Source organism: Silene latifolia, unplaced genomic scaffold (genome assembly GCF_048544455.1).
Source record: "Silene latifolia isolate original U9 population unplaced genomic scaffold, ASM4854445v1 chrun_scaffold_16, whole genome shotgun sequence".
In the NCBI taxonomy this organism is placed as follows: Eukaryota; Viridiplantae; Streptophyta; class Magnoliopsida; order Caryophyllales; family Caryophyllaceae; genus Silene; species Silene latifolia.
The window spans coordinates 647979-668769 of NW_027413123.1; the positions used below are offsets into that span (position 1 = coordinate 647979).

Genomic DNA, 20791 nt, shown 5'->3' on the forward strand with positions numbered 1-20791 from the left:
TGTTGTTGTTGTTGCACTTCCAAGTTTGGTGTTGCTACCACCATAGCCAAAGCTTTCTTTGTTTGAAGAGCCTTTTGCCTTTGTGATAGTGCCTTAGCCTTTGGTGCTTTTGTTGCCTTTGTTGCTCCCTTAGTCCTTGCCATTGATGAACTAACCAAGAAAAGAATGAAAAATCTTCAATTTTTAGTATGCCCAAATCGATTTGAAGGTGAAAGGCTTTGCCTTTATGAAAACAAAAATCGACTCAAAGGTTGAAGATTTTGTTCTTGGTTTTGATTTTTGTTGAAGAAGGAGTGATTAATTTGTTGTTGGAAGGATGGTTTGATTTGATTGTGGTGAATGTTGTTGAGGGTTTTTGTTTTTGTGATGGAGAGGATGAGGGTTTTGATGTTGTGGGTAGTGTTTATGAATGAATGAATGAATGAATGAAGGTGGGAGGGGTTTTAAAGAAACTGAGATTTTTCAAAACTGCAGGGGCAATCCGTGCGGATTAGGCCCAATCCGTGCGGATTCTGCTTCTTCTACCTTTGCAAAAACTCGCCTAAAGACGGGCGGATTCTGTAGAATCCGCTCGGATTCTTTTGTTAAGGGACGGGCGGATTTCTTCAAAGACGGGCGGATTTCTGTCCAGAGAAATTTGCTTGTTTTCCTCAGTTGCAAAGACGGACGTCTTTCTCCCTGGACGGACGGATTCTACATGACGGGCGGATTTTCAGAAATCTGCTCGGATTCTTTAACAGTCAAGAAATTTTCAAAACTCAAGCGCAGATTCGGGACGGGCGTCTTTTTTCGCAGGACGCTCGGATTGCATAAGACGGGCGGATTCTTGGGAATCCGCTCGGATTCTTCCCCTATGTACAGATTCGTTCCACCGTGCACAGCGCATTCCCTTTATCATTCTTCCATTCTTTCTTCAAGTCTTGTGTTCTTCATTGTGGGGGCACTACTAAGGCATGGATAGCCTAGGCAATTGCCATCCCCACACTAAGGTAAAGCACTACACATCAATTGAAATTGTTAGTCCCTCCCTCACTTATCTCTTACATGACAATTATTTTGATCAAAGTAAATAAAAATCCAAAGATGTCAAAAATGCAATACAAGAATTGAAATGTAAGTTAGGGAGTTAGAAATATTTACAAGTGGTGGTTTAGGGAGGACTCCACCAAACTCTCATTCTCGATGAGATGTCAAGGGGGCATGTTCAAGGTGTTGTTGATGTTGCTCAACACCTTGAAGAAGTAATCAAAAGCTTGTTCATTATCATGGTAGAGGTCCTCAATAGACCGTGGCCCTTGTTGTTGATCATGATCGATGGCATGTCCAATGTAGGGATTAAAAATCCCTTCAAATTCGTCGTCCCAAAGACCACAAACTTCATTGAGTTGATCATTGAAAATCTCTTGCTTAGATGGAGACAACTCTCCCAATTTCTTCTCTTGGCCAATGAGGCCATCCTCTTCTTCCTTGGTTGATTTTGATGAGCTTTGCAAGCTCTCCTTGTCATAATTCACTTGCTCTTTGAATGGAGCATCTTCAACTTTCTTCTTCCATTGGAGTTCCGATTTCTTCCTTTCATCCTTTCGGCTATAATGATCAATCATGAAACATGGCTCATGCAAACGAGGAGCTCTCATAGTCTTGTCAAGATTAAAAGTTATGCTTTCATCTCCCACTTCTAGAGTGAGCTCTCCATGTTTCACATCAATTACCGCACCGGCGGTGTGTAGGAAAGGTCTTCCTAGGATGATTGGAATGTTGGAATCTTCCTCCATATCAACAATGACAAAGTCCACCGGGATGAAAAACTTCCCAATTCGCACGGGGACATCTTCCCATATCCCTAACGGTGTCTTCGTCGATCTATCGGCCATTTGGAGTGTGATGTTGGTGCATTTAAGCTCTCCCATCCCCAACCTTTTACTCACCGAGTATGGCATGACACTCACACTAGCCCCTAGATCACATAAGGCTTTGTTGATCGTCGTGTCGCCAATGGTACATGGTATTGAGAAGCTTCCCGGATCCTTTAACTTTGGAGGTGAACTCCCTTGAAGTATTGCACTACTCACCTTAGTGAAGGCGATAGTCTCAAGTTTCCGGATCGACTTCTTCTTTGTGAGGATATCTTTCATGTACTTCGCATAGGCCGGAACGTGATTGATTAATTCCGTGAAAGGAATTGAGACTTCTAAATTCTTCACGATTTCCATGAACTTTCCAAGTTGATCATCAAATTTGGGTTTGGCTTGACGACTTGGAAAAGGAAGTCTAATCACAATGGGCTCCTTCTCCTTGGCCTTGTCTTCATTTTTCTTTGAACTTTCTTCTTTTGATGATTCTCCTTCTTTGGAGTTTTGCACAATTTCTTCCTTTTCACTAGCTTCCACAACTTCATCCTCAACTTTCTTCTTCGGTGCTTCATACCTTGTACCACTTCTCAAGTGAATGGCACTAACCGTTTCATGTCTAGGGGGATTACTTTGAGGTGGCAATTGCCCCTTTTGTCTTTGTGAGCTTGAAGATGCTAGTTGAGTCAATTGGGTTTCCAACATCTTGGTGTGAGCTAGAATGTTGTTGATGGTGGTTTATTTTGCTTGGCTATCTTTTTGCATTTGGGTGAAAAATTCTTGTTGATTCTTTTGCATTTGGAGGACCGCTTTTTGGACATCAAAACCTTGGTCATTTTGGTGATTGTATGGATTTTGATTTTGGTAACCTTGGTTTTGATTGTAAAAGGGTCTTTGATTTTGGTTTCTCATGGGTGGTGGAGTGTATGTTGTTTGAGGGTTTTGAACATTTTGGCTTTTGTATGAGAGATTTGGATGGAATTTGGTGTTTTCATTGTAAAAGTTGGAATAAGGGGTACCACTTTTGTATGCTTGGAAAGCATTCACTTGTTCATTTGTTCCCCTACATTCATTTTGGTCATGTCCCAAAGTTCCACAATTCTCACATATCCCACTTGGGATTGATGAGGATGCCGTCATGGCATTAACATGATGCTTCGATGATTTTGAGTTTTCCTCAAGTCTAGCCATAGCTTGTTCAAACTTCAAGTTGATTGTGTCAATGTGAGCACTAAGTTGAGCACCCAATTGAGTAACGGAGTCCACTTCATGCTTTCCTCCTCTAGTAGCCTTGCGAGGTCTACTATATTGTGAGTTATGGACCGCCATTTCCTCAATCTTGTTCCATGTTTGATTGTCATCAACTTCGGCGAACATTCCATTTGATCCCATATTGAGAATGTTCCTAGAATCTTCATATAAACCATTCCAAAATTGTTGCACCAAAAACCATTCGCTAAGTCCATGGTGAGGACATGAGCGACAAATACCTTTGAACCGCTCCCAAGCTTCATACAAAGACTCTTCATCCCTTTGCTTAAAACCCGTAATTTGAGCTCTTAGCATGTTGGTCTTTTCCGGTGGGTAGAATTTTTTGTAGAAAGCTAGAGCCAACTTCTTCCAAGAATCTATTCCAAGGGTGGCCTTATCAAGGCCCTTCAACCATTGCTTTGCGGTGCCGATTAAGGAAAAAGGAAATAAGACCCATCTAATTTGGTCTTGAGTCACGCCCGTTTGAGAGATAGCATCACAATAATCGCAAAAGGTTTCCATATGAGAATGAGGATCCTCACTAGGCATCCCCCCAAATTGCCTCCTCTCAACTAGTTGGATGAAGGCGGACTTGGCAATAAAATTTCCGGTGAGATGTTGCGGTGTAGGAGTACCATTTGGTAGATTCTCCTCGGTGGGTACGGAGTGTGACGAGAATTTTGGCATTGTAGGTGGATTTTGTGGGGTATTGTGTAATGGGTTTTCTTCTCCTTCTATTGCGAAAGGATTGACAAACTCACTAGTGGGTTGAACAACTTCACCAACACCTCTCAAATTCCTCCTAACAAGTCTCCTATTGTTCGTCAAGGTTCTTTCGATTTCACGGTCAAAAGGTAACAAATCACCTTGTAACCTTCTAGACATGCAAAATATCAAACAACTCAAAAATAATTAGAACAAACCTTGAGGAGTTTTACTTCCTCAAGGCGAAGAAAGACACAACTATTAACAAAAAGGAAATCTAAGTCAAACAAACACCGTCCCCGGCAACGGCGCCATTTTTGATGCGATCCCGCTAAGTGTTCACAAATTAAGATGTGGTCGTTGGTCACGGTCGAATCAAAACACAATTTATAGCTTAACAAGCAACTCTACAATTAGTAAAGAGGCAAGTAAAGGTCGGATCCCAAGGGACGGGAGTTGAAATGAGATTTCTATTGTAACTAGTGGTGTCTAAGGGGTGTCACAAATTGGGTTGATGTAGAAGGTTACTAAAATAGAATAACAATAAAAATAAACAAGCAAGATGAATTAAAGGGGTGTAAACAATTGATTAAAGGCACTAGGGTGTCATGGGGTCATAGGGGAATCATGGGATATGATCATACAAACATGTTCTCAAATTATAAGCAAGCAATTATTGTTGTGATGGATTGAGTTGGGTTATATCTTACAATCCTAGGAAAGTTTGGGTCCCGGAGCCGAATCGATTAGATTGTACAACACCTACAAGTCGACTTAATCTTCCCTACTCAACAACATGCATGGTCTAATGAGACTCGAGTTGGGTTATGTCTTACAAGTCTCATTGAAAAGATAGAAGATGATAGTAAATGCAAGGATTCATAGGCTTAGCATTTCATCAAATATAACATGTGCATGAGTTGAGATCAAAACAAGCAAGCAAATAAAACATGAAAGCATATTAATTTAAGCATGAATCATTCCCCATGTTGGTTTCCCCTAATCACCCATTAACCCTAGCTAAGAGACTACTCACTCATTATCATGTTGATCATGCTAGCAAGGTTGTCAATCATACCAACAATATGAAACATGATGAATAAATGAAAGTAATTAACAATAATTAAAAAGAGATTAAGAGATTATACCTACTAATGATTCCAATAATAAAGCAAGAATAATAGAAGTACTTGATGTTTGATTGAGAGGTTGTCAATCTCCCAATAATAACCCAAATAATCTTCAATTACCCAAAATAAAGGATGAACAAAAGAGAGATTAAAGAACTAGAACTTGGATTAAAACTTGATTAATACTTGATTACAATATTGAAGAGAGGTTTGATTGATATTAACTACACTAATTATTGATAAGAAGAACATACTCCTCTAATTAGCCTAATGGGGTATTTATAGTGAAAATTAGGGAGGATGCATTAGGGTTAACTAAGGGCTAAACTAGTAATTACACTTTTAAGTTGAGCAAGGAGGACCCGGTATTTTCTGAGAGAAGGGCTTCTCTTTTCGTAGCTTGAAGAAGACAATCCGTCTTTGTGAAGAAATCCGGGCGGAATAAGGTCGGACGGACGGATTTGGGCGGTGGAATCCGAGCGGATTTCGAGGAGTCCGGACGGATTGTTGAGGGGAATCCGAGCGGATTCAGGCATGGGACGCTCGGATTGTGCAAAATGGATGGACGGATTGTTGACAATCCGCTCGGATTGTCAGTCAGCATAGTAACTTCTTCTTTTCTTCCCTTTTCTTCATAAATTCCTTGGGGATTTCCTTGGGGACTCAAGGATCCTTTCTCAACATTGCTCTTCTATTATGATATGTACAAAGGCCTTCTAATCTTGTCTCTCCTTGATGCTTGGTCATTGAATTCGATCAATTTAGTCTCGTTTTGCCATGAAAATGCAAGATTCTTACTCCTTTCCTACCAAGGGATCAAAATCTCAATGAATATGCAAAACAAAGAACTAAAGATAAGAAATGACCCAAATAAGCACTAAAAAACATGGAAACAAGGCTAATTCGGGGGCTAAATATGCGCCAATTATGGTCACATCAAGTTGCCTAGATTTGTAGTAGTGAAGGGAATTTATACGGCTAAGGATGCAAAAATGAATTCGTATTTATAATATGCAAAAAACCTTACCGCTAAATTTGCTTTATTTGACATAGATCAAATATCAAGACACCTGAATACCCAGGCTGATGCTTTGGCCAGCCTAGGTTCAAATTTCACTCCCACTGTTTTCGATAAAATACCAATTGTGCACTTATTAGAGCCAGCCATCAGCAAACCTGAACAAGTCAGTCCTGTCAATCAGGATAATAACTCTTGGACTAAACCCTATTATGACTGGTTTTTCCGAGGAATACTGCCTCAGGTTAGACATGAGGCAAAGGCTTTTAAAATTAGAGCTTCAACTTATGCTATCATCAATAACACTCTGTTCAAGAGATCGCAGGCTGGACCCTACCTAAGATGCTTGGAGCCTGACGAAGCCAAACTAGTACTTCAAGAAATATACGATGGACACTGTGGCAACCACGAAGGAGGAAAGTGCCTGGCAAGAAAAGTTCTCAGGACAAGCTATTACTGGCCTACACTGAGGGCTGACTGCCTGGAATACTCTTTAAAATGCGAAGCCTACCAAATTCATGCACCAATCATATATCAGCCATCTGAACTCCTCCATTCAATCTCCGCGCCCTGGCCATTCATAAAGTGGGGCATGGATATTGTGGGAAAACTGACCGTAGCTCCAGGACAAAAAGTATTCATGTTAGCTATGACTGATTACTTCTCCAAATGGATTGAGGCTGACTCTTTCAGGCAAGTAACTGAAAAAGAAGTAATATCCTTTATTGGGACAAACATCATTTGCAGATATTGGAGTCCCATCAGAAATAGTATGCGATAATGGAACTCAATTTGTGGGGAAAAGGACCCAAGCATTTTGCCAAGAATGGAATATCAACCTGGTAACTTCAACCCCTGGATATCTAAAAGCCAATGGCCAGGCCGAATCAAGCAATAAGGTAGTCCTAAGCTGCCTAAAAAAGAAGCTAAAAAGAATACGAGGCAGATGGGCTGAAGAACTTCTATTAGTACTATGGGCAGACAGGACAACTCCAAAAACTGCAACTGGCCAAACACCTTACTCTCTAGTGTATGGCTGTGAAGCTGTCATTCCTGCGGAAGTACGAGTACCAACATCCAGATGCAGCCTGAACAATGTTGAAGGAAACAAAGACCTAATGCAAGACAACTTGATCCTAACAGAAGAATTAAGAGACGATGCCATGATCAGGATGGCATGATATCAACAAGCAGTCGCCAGGACTTGCAATAAAAACATCAGGATCAGGGTCTTTAAAGAAGGAGACCTTGTCCTACGCAAGGTATTTCCAAATAAAAAAGAAAAATCAGCAGGCAAAGTGGCTCCCACATGGGAAGGCCCTTACTTAATCGATTCAATCGTTGGGCAAGGAGCATACAGGCTCCAAATGCTACAAGGGGAAATGATCCCAAGATCCTGGAATGTAACTCATTTAAAATTATTCCACATGTAAAGATCAGATCAGGTTACAATCAGGTATAAATTCAATCACTACTCAACATGACGTGCTACTTGATGAACTACATGTTTTACATGCCTTGTCTGTAATTTATATCCGTTCAACTAACCCATTTATTTACTTCTTGAATCCTGAACAATTATACATGATAAAAGATTATATGCATAAATATTCAGGATTGAGGGCTACTCTACTATATATTTCTTAAACAAAAATTCTGCACTTGACTGTGCCTGATGAGTTGGTAACCACCACCAGATATAGTAGATGTCAGGACCAATCAGGCATGAAATAATTGCCTGACCTGACTAGGTTTACTGCCACAGATTACAACCGGCTGGACGTAGCAAGACAGGTGTAAAGGTGTTCTCTCCCAAACACTTAGTCTAAAATGCCCTCCTGACAGGCTGAATACCAAGCCCTCCAGCTAGGCAGGGGACATAAGCCCTCCTGACAGGCCGGGTTTCCCACCCCTTCAACCATTATAGCAAAAAACTATACTTGGCTGAATTACTCATGAATAACAAAGTAAAACAAAAATGACGTGCAGGTTGTTCAAACAAAATGTTTGACAGGCCCAACAGGATGAAGCTCACAAATCCAAGCAAAATCAAAAGCAGAATAAGCCAAAAGAAGGCCACCATCCCTATATTAATAAAAAACCTTTACCTCCTGGGGCAAAGGCGCCAAAATATTCATAAAGGCCAGGGATAGTCTCCCTGACCCAAAACAGAAAAAGAAAAATATTATTTGTCCAGGGACAAAATACCAACTGAAAAAATAAATTACTGCTTCTCCTTAGAAACAGTACCAGCATCAACACCCTGCTCCCTACTCTTAGCCGGATCAGCGTCAACATCCTTCTCCCCTGGAGAGTCGACCTTCTGTTCATTTTCCATATTATGCAGGTCAGGATACTTTGAAGCAGCAAAAGCCATCTCAGCTTCAGGGTTCTACTTAGCCTTGGCCTCAACAGGCTCTGACATAGCAGCAGCCCTTCCCTTGATATAGAAGTAGAGGGAAGCATCATCCAGTTTGAACTCCAAGTCATCCCTCTCTTGGGTGAGCTCCTCAATTCTGTCCAAATCCTCCTGCAACAGCCGCTTGCTTGAATCTGCCTCCGCCTTAGCAGCATCCTTCTCAGCCTGCACCCTCGTCAAGTCAGCAGCTTTAGCAACCAGGTCAGCTCGTGCAAAATCCAGCTCAGACTTCAGCCTATCAGAATCTGATCTCATCAGATCTATCCTAGCTACCAAAAAAGTAGCCTGATAGGCATTATGGAGACAAGTCGCAACACCCTGACCGAAAATAGGAAGAAAAGTATTCGTAACATACCCCAATGATAAAAACTACCCAAACAAAACACACATAAAAATTGTTCCAGCCTACCTCCCTTACTTAGCGTTAGTCAAGGCACCGACCAAGAGGTCGATGAATGATCCATCAAGCAATCGCCGAGTAGCAGATCTCGACAGGGTTAAGGGTGAGCATAACATCTGATTTAGAAGCAGCGTAATCCCTTATCATCACCCTAGCAGCCTCCATATTGTCCACCCTGGCTTTCACTTCCCTGACCGGGGCAGAAATATCAACATCCTCAATTTTCCTTTTTTGGGCTGCTGAACTTGTTTCAGCAGGGGCAGCAGGTACAGCAGTGGCCTTGGTAGCATTAGACTGTTCAGTCAAATCAATAACAGGTTCAGAATCCCCGCTTCCCTGGGATCCTTCCTCCTTGATCTTAGCCAGTCTGGCTAAAAGGCCAGCCATGCCAAACCTGGCAAGGCGAATAGATGACCTTGTGGCTACAACACGAAATACTGTATTAGCAATTTAAATCAAACATTATAAGGAAGCCAAAGCAAAACGAAGAGAGAAACTAAGATAAACTTAGTGCCTGAGGTAGTAGCACTAGCAGCCCCTGAAGGTTTAGCCGCCCTGGCAGCACCATCAGCCTTCAAACAGCGAGGAAGGTAACCAACCCCACAACAGAAGGGCCAAGACCTCTCCAAAGGAGGAATGGCAAGGAAAGCAGAAATATTGGGAGTGGGATACTCAGTTTCAGTAACGCAATCATCAACTACACACGTGAGAGGTATGACTTATTATAAATTTCATTTTATTTTTCACTAACAAATAAAACATGCAGGGCAAAGAGAGAAACCAAAAGACTCACCAGCAACGCAAGCCTCATGATTTAAATACGCCAAGTCAGGACCCACGTGAATTGGTCCGACAAACATGTACCCAGCAGCCCAGCCTTTATCATGGTCGCTGTCCAAGTTGCTCAAAAGAGGAGTAGTAGACGCCCTGACCTTAAAACTTATACGGCCAGGACTGTTTGTTTTAACGGCATAACAAGCCTTCAAATCGTCAAGAGAAAAAGAAATATTATGTTTTTTACAGAGATTCTCAATGGAACACACAACCTTCCACACCATTGGCATTAACTGATAGGATGGAACACCGATCTCCTTAATAACCTCAACCATAAGAGGAGAAAAAGGAAGCTTACAACCTGCCCTGAAAGCCAAGTCATGAATACAGAACCAACAAGGACAAGCCATATCGGCCCTGATGGGAGAATTCTAAGGGATCCAAACTTCAGCATCAGCAGGGATAATCCTCTTATCCTTCAAAATCTTCTCAAACTCAGGCTTCAAGCGGTTTGCAGGAGACTGATCCTCATTTAAAGCCTTCGTAGGCTTGAATTGAAAATCACCATGGAATATTGAGATCATCTCCAATGGAGAATCACTCGGCTTACTGATCGTGGGACATGGAGCAGCAGAAGAAGTAGGCAGATTTTTAGAAGAAGTTTCCTCAGGATTCCGAGGAGGAGGAGTTACAGGAACCGCTGCCCTGGTAGACTTCATTTTTGCAGCCATTATTTGAAAGATTATGCAGAATTGATCGAAGATTGAAGAAGTTGGGAATTAAGAGAACCGAAGAGAAAGATTATTAAAGAGAGAGATAAGAAGAATTGCTTTGGTGAGTTCAACTTAATGAAGTACGCAGGTATTTATAATGGAGAAGATTAAGGTTTCAGCCGCAAAGGAAGTGGATAATCATTAAGGAAGGTGCAGTAAATATTACACGCGTCATCAACCGCAGTAAAATAGCCGTTACAAGAAATTGACTAGGCATAACTTAACCGTTGGGTAATCTTCCCAAAAATAAAGTTATCTCCTCATTTTTTCGTCCGGGCACATCGCAAATAAGGTGTGGACCATGGAAAAACGCTCAACTCAAATGCTTTTTCAAAACATTTTTAATTTTAAAAGAGTTGCCACTAAATTTTTAAATGGAATTTAGAAACCAATTTTAGAGATTTGAATTCGTGTGACTTTACGTGTTAGGAAGTTAATTTAATTTCATTAAAACAACACCCAACCCCACCCGTTGCAATAACGGTCTCTACTAGGTAAAAGATGGCTATTTCGGAAAGATATCACATGCGTACGCAACCATTGAATTTAAATCCTATCATGCGAATTTCATTCTAAGTCGTTTAAAATGCATTTAACTTCGTCGGAGTGGTTTAGCATGTGAGGTTCATTGATTAAACTAGAAAACACATCCAAAGAGAGGGATAGGAAGGCTTACGCTTAGCATAAGATGTATTAACAAACATTAGTGGTTAGCTCATACATACAATATAAATTATAAATAATGTAAATTAAAATCTAAAACATAAACTAATTAAACTAAGGATTAATCAAACAAAGTCAAACAAGGAAGCAAATTAAAACACAAAACCTGGACAAACCCGTGCACTGCGCGGATCTGAAATTTTCGAAATATGTCAGAATTGACCCGTGCATTGCGCGGGTTTTGAATTAATACATTGCTAATTACGAAATAAATACTAAATCAATGCAATAAATTACGAAAATCTACCTAAATTAAAATTACAAATTATAGGTCTGGAAAATCATTAAAAATCAATTTTTATATGGTTAAAAAATAAGTACACATAAATTAAATAAACTCGATTTATTAAATTGCCCTATTCCAATACGAGGATATGTAAACGAGCGAGGCATTTCGGTCCCTTCAGACGAATTAAGCCTTTTAAACTCGAGTCAACGCGGGTGCCGGAATGGTACTTTAACTCATACTCAAACTATTCTAGTTTCGATATTAGTTGGACGATGTTAGACAATGGTTAGTAAATAAACAATAAAAAAACGAAATAAAAAGGAGAGAAGGGAGTTTTAATGCACCCTCAACCTACATGTATCGTTGACGAAGTCTTGTGTCGCAATCGATTGTAGATCTTGTCTTGAGGGGCCGTCATCGACGAAGATCAAATTGTAAACACGGGTTTTGAAAGGTTTGAGCAGCGATTTTCAAAAGCTTACCACGGACTCGTTTCTCAACGAAAATTTGATTCGAAAAGTGTTCTGGAATCAGGGAAATATGTAGTCTATGAAAGTGTAAATGGATGGAAACCATGGTATTGTTTCAGGCACGAAAAGCGAGGCAGAACAGGCTGGTGCGCAGGAAAACACGCGAAAACAGAGTGTTTACCACTCTGCTTTTCGAGAGGATTCGTGCTAGGTTTAGGGTTGATTCTGGCTTGTTATTGCTGGTAGGCGATGGTAGGTTCTAAGGGTCGTTAAGTGTGGTGATTAGGGAGTATATATAGGAAGGTTTCAAGGGTTAAAAATAGGGCAAAACGGAGTGACAAGCAGCTTGGGCCTGTTTCGCATAGCTGTTGTCCAGCAGCTTTCGTGGTTGTTTGTGAGGGTTTCTGGGACGCTTTCTTGTAGGTTAAGGCACGGGAATATGGGTAGGATAGTCGGGTATGGGTTTGAGTAAATGGGTTGCGGGTCTGGGTCAGTTTGGAGCGGGTTTGAGGCTTCGATATGGGCTGCGCGGGTTAAAGGGGGAAAACCGGGGCCTGTTCGCATGGCCTGTTTTGGGCTTCGAAAATGGAGGTTTTTGGACGTGGGTTGCATGGGAAATGGCCTGGAATGATAGCTTGGTATGTGGGCTAGGTGTGAGGTGAGAGTTGGTTTGGAAATTGGGTCGAAGTTGCATCGAAATTCGAGTCCAATTCGAGCTTAAATCGAGCTCAAAACCGAGCTTGAAATCGCGTACAAAACCGTCTTAAAATCGAGTTTCTCAAATACGATTTATAAAACGAATAAATTCAATCAAATCAAATGAAATAAATTCAAATAGAAAGTTTACTCCATTTTCAATAAAATAAACTTGAAAAAATGAACTCAAATTAAAACAATAAAATGAATTTATTTGAAAATGAACATTAACTTAAATTTCATTTAAATTAATAAAAATCCGTCGACGACGCCCGTTCCACATCGTAAAACGAGCCACAAATAATGACAACGCCAACTGACGAATACATGTTGTCCTATCATCATCGGGTGTTTGATGGGTTTTCTATAAATGCCAATATCGACAGATATGGGTATCTACAGAGCCCCCACTTTGACTGAGGCTTGGACAAGGCGAAAGTCAAAGTATACCCCAGGTCCCTCTCGACCTGAGGATTCTGCGGGTCGTTTAGAGTCCATTAGACTTGCGTATGTAAGCTCACCAGCCATAAGAAGAGATCATACCTGAAACACGGTTCTGGACGCCTCGACTTTTACATTTTCATCATTGGAAGGTGGGTTGAGCCTTATCCTCAGGCGCTTACGTATCCGTTTCCGACGGAATCAAACCCGTATCGTAGTTCGAGCTCGATGGCCTGTAGCTTTCTGCTGCTTCGGCTCAGATGCCAATATCCCATTGTTCATGTGAGTAAAGACAAAACTTGCGCTTTGCTTATCAATTTCATTGCTCGCTAGGGAGAACGATTCACCGAAACCGACGTTTGTTGGGGAAATGTCATTTCCGTAGCATTATTGCGTTGATCTTTGTTATGAGGATGCCATCCTGTCTGTTTTGTGGTGGTCTCTGGAGCCGACGGCGACAGAGCCCCCAGTTGGAGCATATTCTGCAAATTTAATCATAATATATAGCACGCGATTCACGTAGCGACATTTTGATACTTGAAATGGTCATCGACCGAATTTTGATGGGTCTTTGGAGCCGACGGCGACAGAGCCCCCAGTTGAAAGAAAAGGAAAATGGGTTATCGACCCGCAGACATGAACATTGCTTAGAAAAGGTGGGTCATTGACCCGAACTTTGAATATCTCGAAAATGATTGGCCTCTTCGAGGCGAGAATTTATTTCAGTTTTCTGGATCCAAATGATTTTTCGAATCAACACATAATTTTATTTTCAATAAAATTAATTGTGAAAAATCATTTCAAATTTCTGGAGTTAAATGATTTTTCAAATCAAAACATAATTTTATTTTCAATAAAATTAATCGCAGAAGTTTATTTCAAATTTCTGGAGTCAAAGCGATGGGTAGACACGACCTTTTGACAAAAAAGACTCGGACTTTCTGACCCGTAACCAATGTGGGCGTAACTTAATAAAATCCGTAAGTGTGTACGGGATGTTAATTCAACATGGGACGCGCAGGGGATGAAATTGTAAATTAGTCACTTCGGTGCACGAACTATGACAAATTCCGCAAGAGAAATGAGCGAACAAAACCCGGGACGGATGGGGCCCACTTGGCGCGCCACACAGGCCTTACACGGCCGAAATAGAGGAGGTATGGGACTTGCCTTCTTATTTCAAAAAGCTACCAAACTTCCTAAAGCTAGTAGGCTTCCAAGTTTCCAAATTTCCTAGAAGATTTTGGTTTCCAAAACCTAAAGGAATTATACTTCCAAAATTCCTCATCTCTTTTCATATATAAGGAAGGGCTAAGGGTTGAGATTTCCCACAATATCTCAAACAGAAATCTCTCTGCTTAAAAGAATATCTTTCTTAGAAAAAAACTAGTCATGAATTCCTTGTTTGGGACCATGAAGGGATGGGCGACAGAATTCAGGGGTTTAGAAATCCAAAATCTGAATGCGGCGGGAATTCAACAAATTATTTTCCTGAGGCAAGTCATGATTCAACCCGCATTTCTTAAAGAGTTCCTGAGAGTGTGGGATCTCGAGCATCATGTCTTTGCTTTTCCGGAGGGAGAAATCTGTCCCCTTCCTGAAGAATTTACCGTCTTGGGAGGATGGAGGACCACGCAAGAGCCTGTGGTTCCCGACTTTGTGTCCAACTGGACCCAAAAATACCTCGAATATCTAAACTTGTCGCGTGATGAAGCCCGTACCATCGTCGATGGTGGAAAGGTGGACCTGCTTGCGCTAGTGCATAGATTCCGGCGTGCGAATGACCCAGATATACCGATCATTTATCGACGCCACGCCTTTGGCCTCATTCTATTGCATCTTTATTGTTTCGAGGGGGCGATAGAAATTCCATCTAATCGCGGCCAAGCTAGACTAATCCGAGTCGTGGAGCAAATGGAGAATGGTGCTAATCCTGTATGGATTATACTAGCTGAGACTATTAAAGGCTTGGATGCACAAAAAGCCAATCCGGATGCTGTATTCATGAGATCAACCCGTCTACTGCAAGTTTGTCTTTCTTTTCTTTTTTCCTTTTTTTCTTTTTTTTTCTTCGTCTTTTTTTTTTTTCTTTTCTTCTTTTTTTTTCGTCTTTTTTCTTTTTTTTTCGTTTTTTTTTTCGTGCCTTTTTTTTATTTTTATTTTTATTTTTTTGACCTGCCTTTTTCTGACTGTCTAACAGGTATGGCTCAGCGAGCGTCTTGGTTTGATTGATCCGCCGTTGAAACCAGAAGATTATCATGTCAGAAGTCTCACTAATCAGCGACGGCGCTACAGTTCTGAGCAAGGGTTCGATTACTGGCGAAATATGCTGATTAGCGGAACAGGGTCTCACATTCGCTGGTCCTTACCATGGCTTCATTTGAGCTCACTTACCGGGCTCGCAGATATTGATCATACACGGTATGTCATTTTGTTGGGCTTGGATCACCCTGTCTATTTTTACCTGGACCGAGTGCTTCGCCAATTCGGTCGTCAACAAATTGTCCCTGCGACGGAGGCTTCGCGAGGTCCTGCTTTTGTTATTTCTCAGGGTAGATGTCATAATTGGCTCCATGTGTGGCGCCGAAGGACCGTGTGGCGCATTCCCGAGCCACGCGAGTCTACTTGGGTTTCTCCTTCATATCTCAAATGGACTACAGAACCGGGCCTTAATGCAAGGAAGAAACTACAGAAAGATGATGCCATTGATCAAGAGAAGCATGACAGGGGGTTAAAAAATCGACAATTCTTTACTGGGCCGATTCCGGGCCCGACTGAGACCGAGACTAGGCCTGACGAGAACCCTAAGGCTAAACCTGGTGCTTCTAGCGTGTGGGACCGACTGGGTACTACAAGTGGTGACGTTCTGACACTTGCAGAGAGACTTGGCCCTCGACCAAGCGTAAAAGAGAGATTGGGCCCGTGAGAAGACAGTGTGGTCCCCCGAAGAAACGGGCAAGAATAATGATGGGTGAGACATCGTCTCGTAGTGACGGGACACGCGACCCAACTAAAGATAGGCGGTAGTTACGGCTCTATTATTTAGTATTACTATTATGCTTTTATTTGCTTTCCTGTTAGTTTGATTTATAATGGGCGTCGCCCGGATTTATCAAAATAAAAGACACGTATTATTTATTAGAAATCCTCAGTTTCTGCATTGAATATTTCATTTTTATTGTGGTTGTACCCTTTTCAAGGGTTGCCTACGTATCTGTTTTTCAACAGAATCAAACCGAGGTCGTAGTTCTCTCATAAAACATTTCAGGCAGTGGCAACAAATGCCAAACTTAAAACTTATTCAAATACATCACAATTCAAGTGTTATTTCATAACTTTGAGAGTGAGGTCTTAAGGATAGTACTTCTTCAACTGATCCAGATTCGTTGGATTCGAGAAATCATTTCCATCCAAATCTGTCAAACGTACCGCGCCTCCTGTGAGTATCTTCTTCACGAGATAAGGCCCGAACCAATTAGGCTTAAACTTCCCTCTTGGATCGACTGGTAATAGAGCCCTTACTGATTTGAGAACTAAATCGCCTTCATTAATTCCCCTGGGCTTCACCTTCTTGTTAAAAGCCCGCTCTATCCTTTTTTGATAGAGCTGAACATGATACAACGCATTCAAACGACACTCATCGAGCAACACCAACGAATCATATCTGGCTTGGACCCAATCCGCTTCCGGGACCTGGCTTTCGAGCAAGATGCGTAGGGAGGGTACTTCCAGTTCGACTGGTTGTACTGCTTCCACCCCGTAAACTAGATAGTACGGGGTTGCCCCTGTGGCTGTTTTGATGGATGTTCTATATCCCCACAACGCGAAGGGTATCTTCTCCGGCCACTCCTTGTAATTGTCAGACATCTTTCTCAATATAGTAGCCACCATTTTGTTAGCGGCCTCCACTGCTCCATTTGTCTGAGCTCGATATGGAGATGACTTATGATGCTTGATTCTATACTTTTCAAGTATAACGGCTGTCTCAGCTTGAAGGTGAGTTCCATGATCACTGATGAACTCGTGCGGCACTCCGTCCGAACGAGATGATGTCATTCGAATAAACTTGGCTACTTGCTTCGCATTTAGCACTTTGTAAGACTTGGCCTCTACCCACTTGGTAAAGTAATCAATAGCGACTAGGATATAACAATGCCCTCCTGTTCGGAAGGGTTTACTTTTCCGATGATGTCGATTCCCAGGTTGAGAAAGGCCAAGGTGACGTCATGGTGTATAGCATAGAAGGTGGTACATGTTGAATATTCGCAAATATTTGGCAATTGTGACAATGCCGGACATATCTGCGACAATCTGTTTCCATTGTTGTCCAATAGTATCCTAGCCTCATGATCTTCCGAACTAGCATGTGGGAGTTCATATGCGGCCCACATTCCCGTCGTGGACTTCTTCCATGACCTTTTCTGACGTTGTCTTGTCGACGCATCGCAACAGGACACCCCTGTCTTTGTCTTCTTATACAATTGTCCATCGTTAGTTTTAACGAATTGGGCGGATAACATTCGCAATGCACGCTTTCCACGTGTATCGAGGTCTGCAGGGTATTCTCCTGCTTCTTTGAATCTCACAATGGATGCATACCAAGGTTCGGGCCGCTTTCCTCGGCATCATCAACAAGCATTTATATAAGCTGGTGAAGACCTTCGTTCGACACACAATGGCATGCTATCCATATGATCAGGGATGTTTATCAACGCGCGGTTTTTGATGCGTCAACCGATTTTCCTCCCTTGGGAGGTACACGTATCGCACCTCTTCGAAGAGTTTTTTTCAGCTCTTCTTCTATCTTAGCCTGGTAGGGTGCCGGTCGCTACTTTTGATCTTCCATGACCCCGTCACTTGATTAATGACCAAGGAGGAATCCCCGTGTACTGTCAACTTCATGACTCCTAACTTGTTAGCGCTCTGCAAACCAAGTAGGCATGCTTCGTATTCCGCGGCATTATTTGTGACGGCGAAGTCCAATTTGATCGAAACTGGTACGTGCTCTCCTCTCGGTGAAATGATAAGGACACCTATTCCGCATCCCATGTTATTCGAAGCCCCATCGAAATATAGATCCCATACATCATCTTCGACATGGACAATATCCTCATCTGGGAACGACCAAGTGTCAACAATGTCGGTTTCTTCGACTGGATTTTCAGCCAGGAAATCGGCAACAACCTTTCCTTTTATCGCTTTCAGCGGCACATATTTGAGATCGAATTCCGATAGCATGAGGGTCCATCTTGACATTCTGCCGTTTAGCACCGGTTTTTCAAACAAGTACTTGATGGGGTCCATTCTGGAATATATACTCACACTGTAGCTGAGCATATAGTGACGTAGCTTCTTCGTTGCCCAGACTAAAGCTAGGCATGTCTTTTTTAATGCTATATACTTTGATTCATACTCCAAGAACTTTTTACTAAGGTAGTAAATTGCTCTTTCTTCTTTGTCAACGGTTTGTGCCAGCATTGCTCCCATCGCGGTATCAGAATCGTTAAATACAAATGATAGAGGCAAGCCGCTACAAAGCGGATCGAGAATCGCGGAGAAGATAACACTTCCTTTATCTTATTAAACGCGGCTTGGCATTGGTCATCCCACATAATATGCTCTCCAACTTTCAATTTCTTAAAAATTGGTTCGCAGATCATAGTTAATTTTGAGACGAAACGGCTTATGTATTGCACTCGGCCTAAGAAACCTCGAATTTCTTTCTCGGTTTTAGGATGGGGCATTCTCATAATGGCTTTAATCTTTGATGGGTCGATTTCGATGCCACGGTGCTAACGATATGACCCAAAAGCTTGCCAGAGGTGACCCCGAACGCGCACTTCTGTGGGTTTAATCTCATATTATACTTTCTCAACCTCTGGAAGAATTTTCGTAATGCCATCAAATGGTTATTACGTTCCTTCGATTTTACGATCATGTCATCGACGTAGACCTCTACTTCCTTATGAATCATATCATGCAACAACGTCGTTCTTTGTTCTCAGTAAGTCGCACCTGCATTCATTAATCCAAACGGCATCACTGTGTAGCAATAAGTGCCCCATGGTGTTGTGAAAGCAGTCTTATGCATATCTTCCTCGGCCATTTTTATTTGGTTATAACCGGCGTACCCATCCATAAAGGATAATAATGCATGGTTAGCAGTATTGTCAACCAAGATGTCAATGTGAGGTAACGGAAAGTCGTCCTTTGGACTAGCCTTATTTAGATCACTAAAATGAACACAGACCCGAACCTTTCCGTCTTTCTTTGGGACCGGCACCACATTAGCTACCCAATCTGAGTATTCCCATACTTTGATGAACCCGGCCTTAAACTGTTTATCAATCTCTTCTTTGACTTTCAAAGACCACTCGGTACGCATTCTACGTGGCTTCTGCTTTACTGGTTTGAACCCTGGCTTGATCGGAATCTTGTGCTCTGCAATTTCGCTATCAATACCCGGCATATCTTTGTAGGACCAAGCAAATACATCTTTGAATTCATTCAACAATTAAACAAACCCCTTCTTTTATGCGGGATCTAAGGTTGTTCCTATCTTAAGCTCCTGAGGCTCTGAGGTAGTCCCCATATTAACAACACCGGTATCTTCGATTACCGAGCTTCTTTGGTCGTATTCTTCCAACCCTTTTACTAACTGGGGAGGCGGTTCCACCTCCTCCTCTTCTTCTTCCACCTGTCTATCCTGACCTCATTCTCAACATTATTAAAACAATCAATTGAATCGCAATATAAATGAGACAAGTCGTAAGCAAACTGATTCATCTTATTATTGATTTGAAATCGCAAAAATTGCGTTAACATTTGGGCCAACCGATCGAGGTCGGTGGCGAGATAGGAGCGTATTCGGGGACAGGCCCCGGAATACCAAAGCACTAGGGGAGGTACGGAAAAGGAAAGATCGGGAAGGGGTATCTTCGACACCTAAAACCCTAGACTTAGCCTTAGGACTTATGTCAGACTCAGACTCGGACTCAGACTCAGACTCAGAATCGTCATCAGGCTTGAACATTTGCCCTTCTCCAATGGTCATCTTGAAAAGCGAACCCTTGTTGTCGGTCCATTTCATGGTTTTCCGCCATCCAGATGTATTCCTCTGAGGATCTACATCAGTAATGAGGGTAGATGGATCGAAACGATCACTCCTTACGATCATGTTTACCAAGACTTCGTTTGGTATTTCCGGCTTCTTTTCCTCTCCAAAGAGGAGACCCATAGTTTTCCCATCTTCGATCGGAACATACTCCTTCTTTATTGTAGCTACTTCCATAATGTCTTCGGGAATATAGAAACAATCACGGAATACTTCGATTAGGGGACCGGCTTGTTGGCCTTTGAGTTGAACAAAGTGGTTCGGGAAGTCTAAACTCGGCATTTCCTCCCGGCTTTCACAAAGTGGCCGTTTAGAGTTAGCAAGTACGGCCCCATCTTGATGTCTCGGTCTTCGATCGAGACTTTCTTTCTCGGGAGTCTTCTTGGTTGGCTCATACCCAAGCCCGTATCTTGTCCCCTTAGGCACCTTTGGCGACTTCAATTGAAATGCATTTTCCCTTGGGGTACATGGAGTACCCGAAGTACTTTCCGGTCTTGAAGATTGTTTTACAAACACGGCTTCCCGTATATAAGTCCATATTCGGTGCCTCAAAAGTGGACTCAATTGCATTTATTACCTCGAAACCACAAGACTCCAAGGCGGTATTATCAGTTTGCACTTCGGAAGTAACATCTCCTCCCGTCACAATTATAGGAGTAGCATCGATGGTCACTACCTCTCCCTTGAGAGGGATTTTAATCTTGCGATGGAGGGTAGAAGACACGGCTCCACCTGTGTGAATCCATGGTCTCCCGAGCAAAATGTTGAAAGATGAGGCAACATCTATCACTTGGAAAT

General features: G+C 42.0%; 1 non-coding gene across 1 annotated transcript; it reads left to right on the forward strand.

Annotated features, from left to right (window-relative positions):
- Nucleotides 1-3309: 3309 nt before the first annotated feature.
- Nucleotides 3310-3416, forward strand: LOC141637380 (small nucleolar RNA R71). Its single transcript, XR_012541764.1, has one exon. It is a non-coding gene; the product is annotated as a small nucleolar RNA R71 (small nucleolar RNA).
- The last annotated feature ends 17375 nt before the right edge of the window (nt 3417-20791 follow it).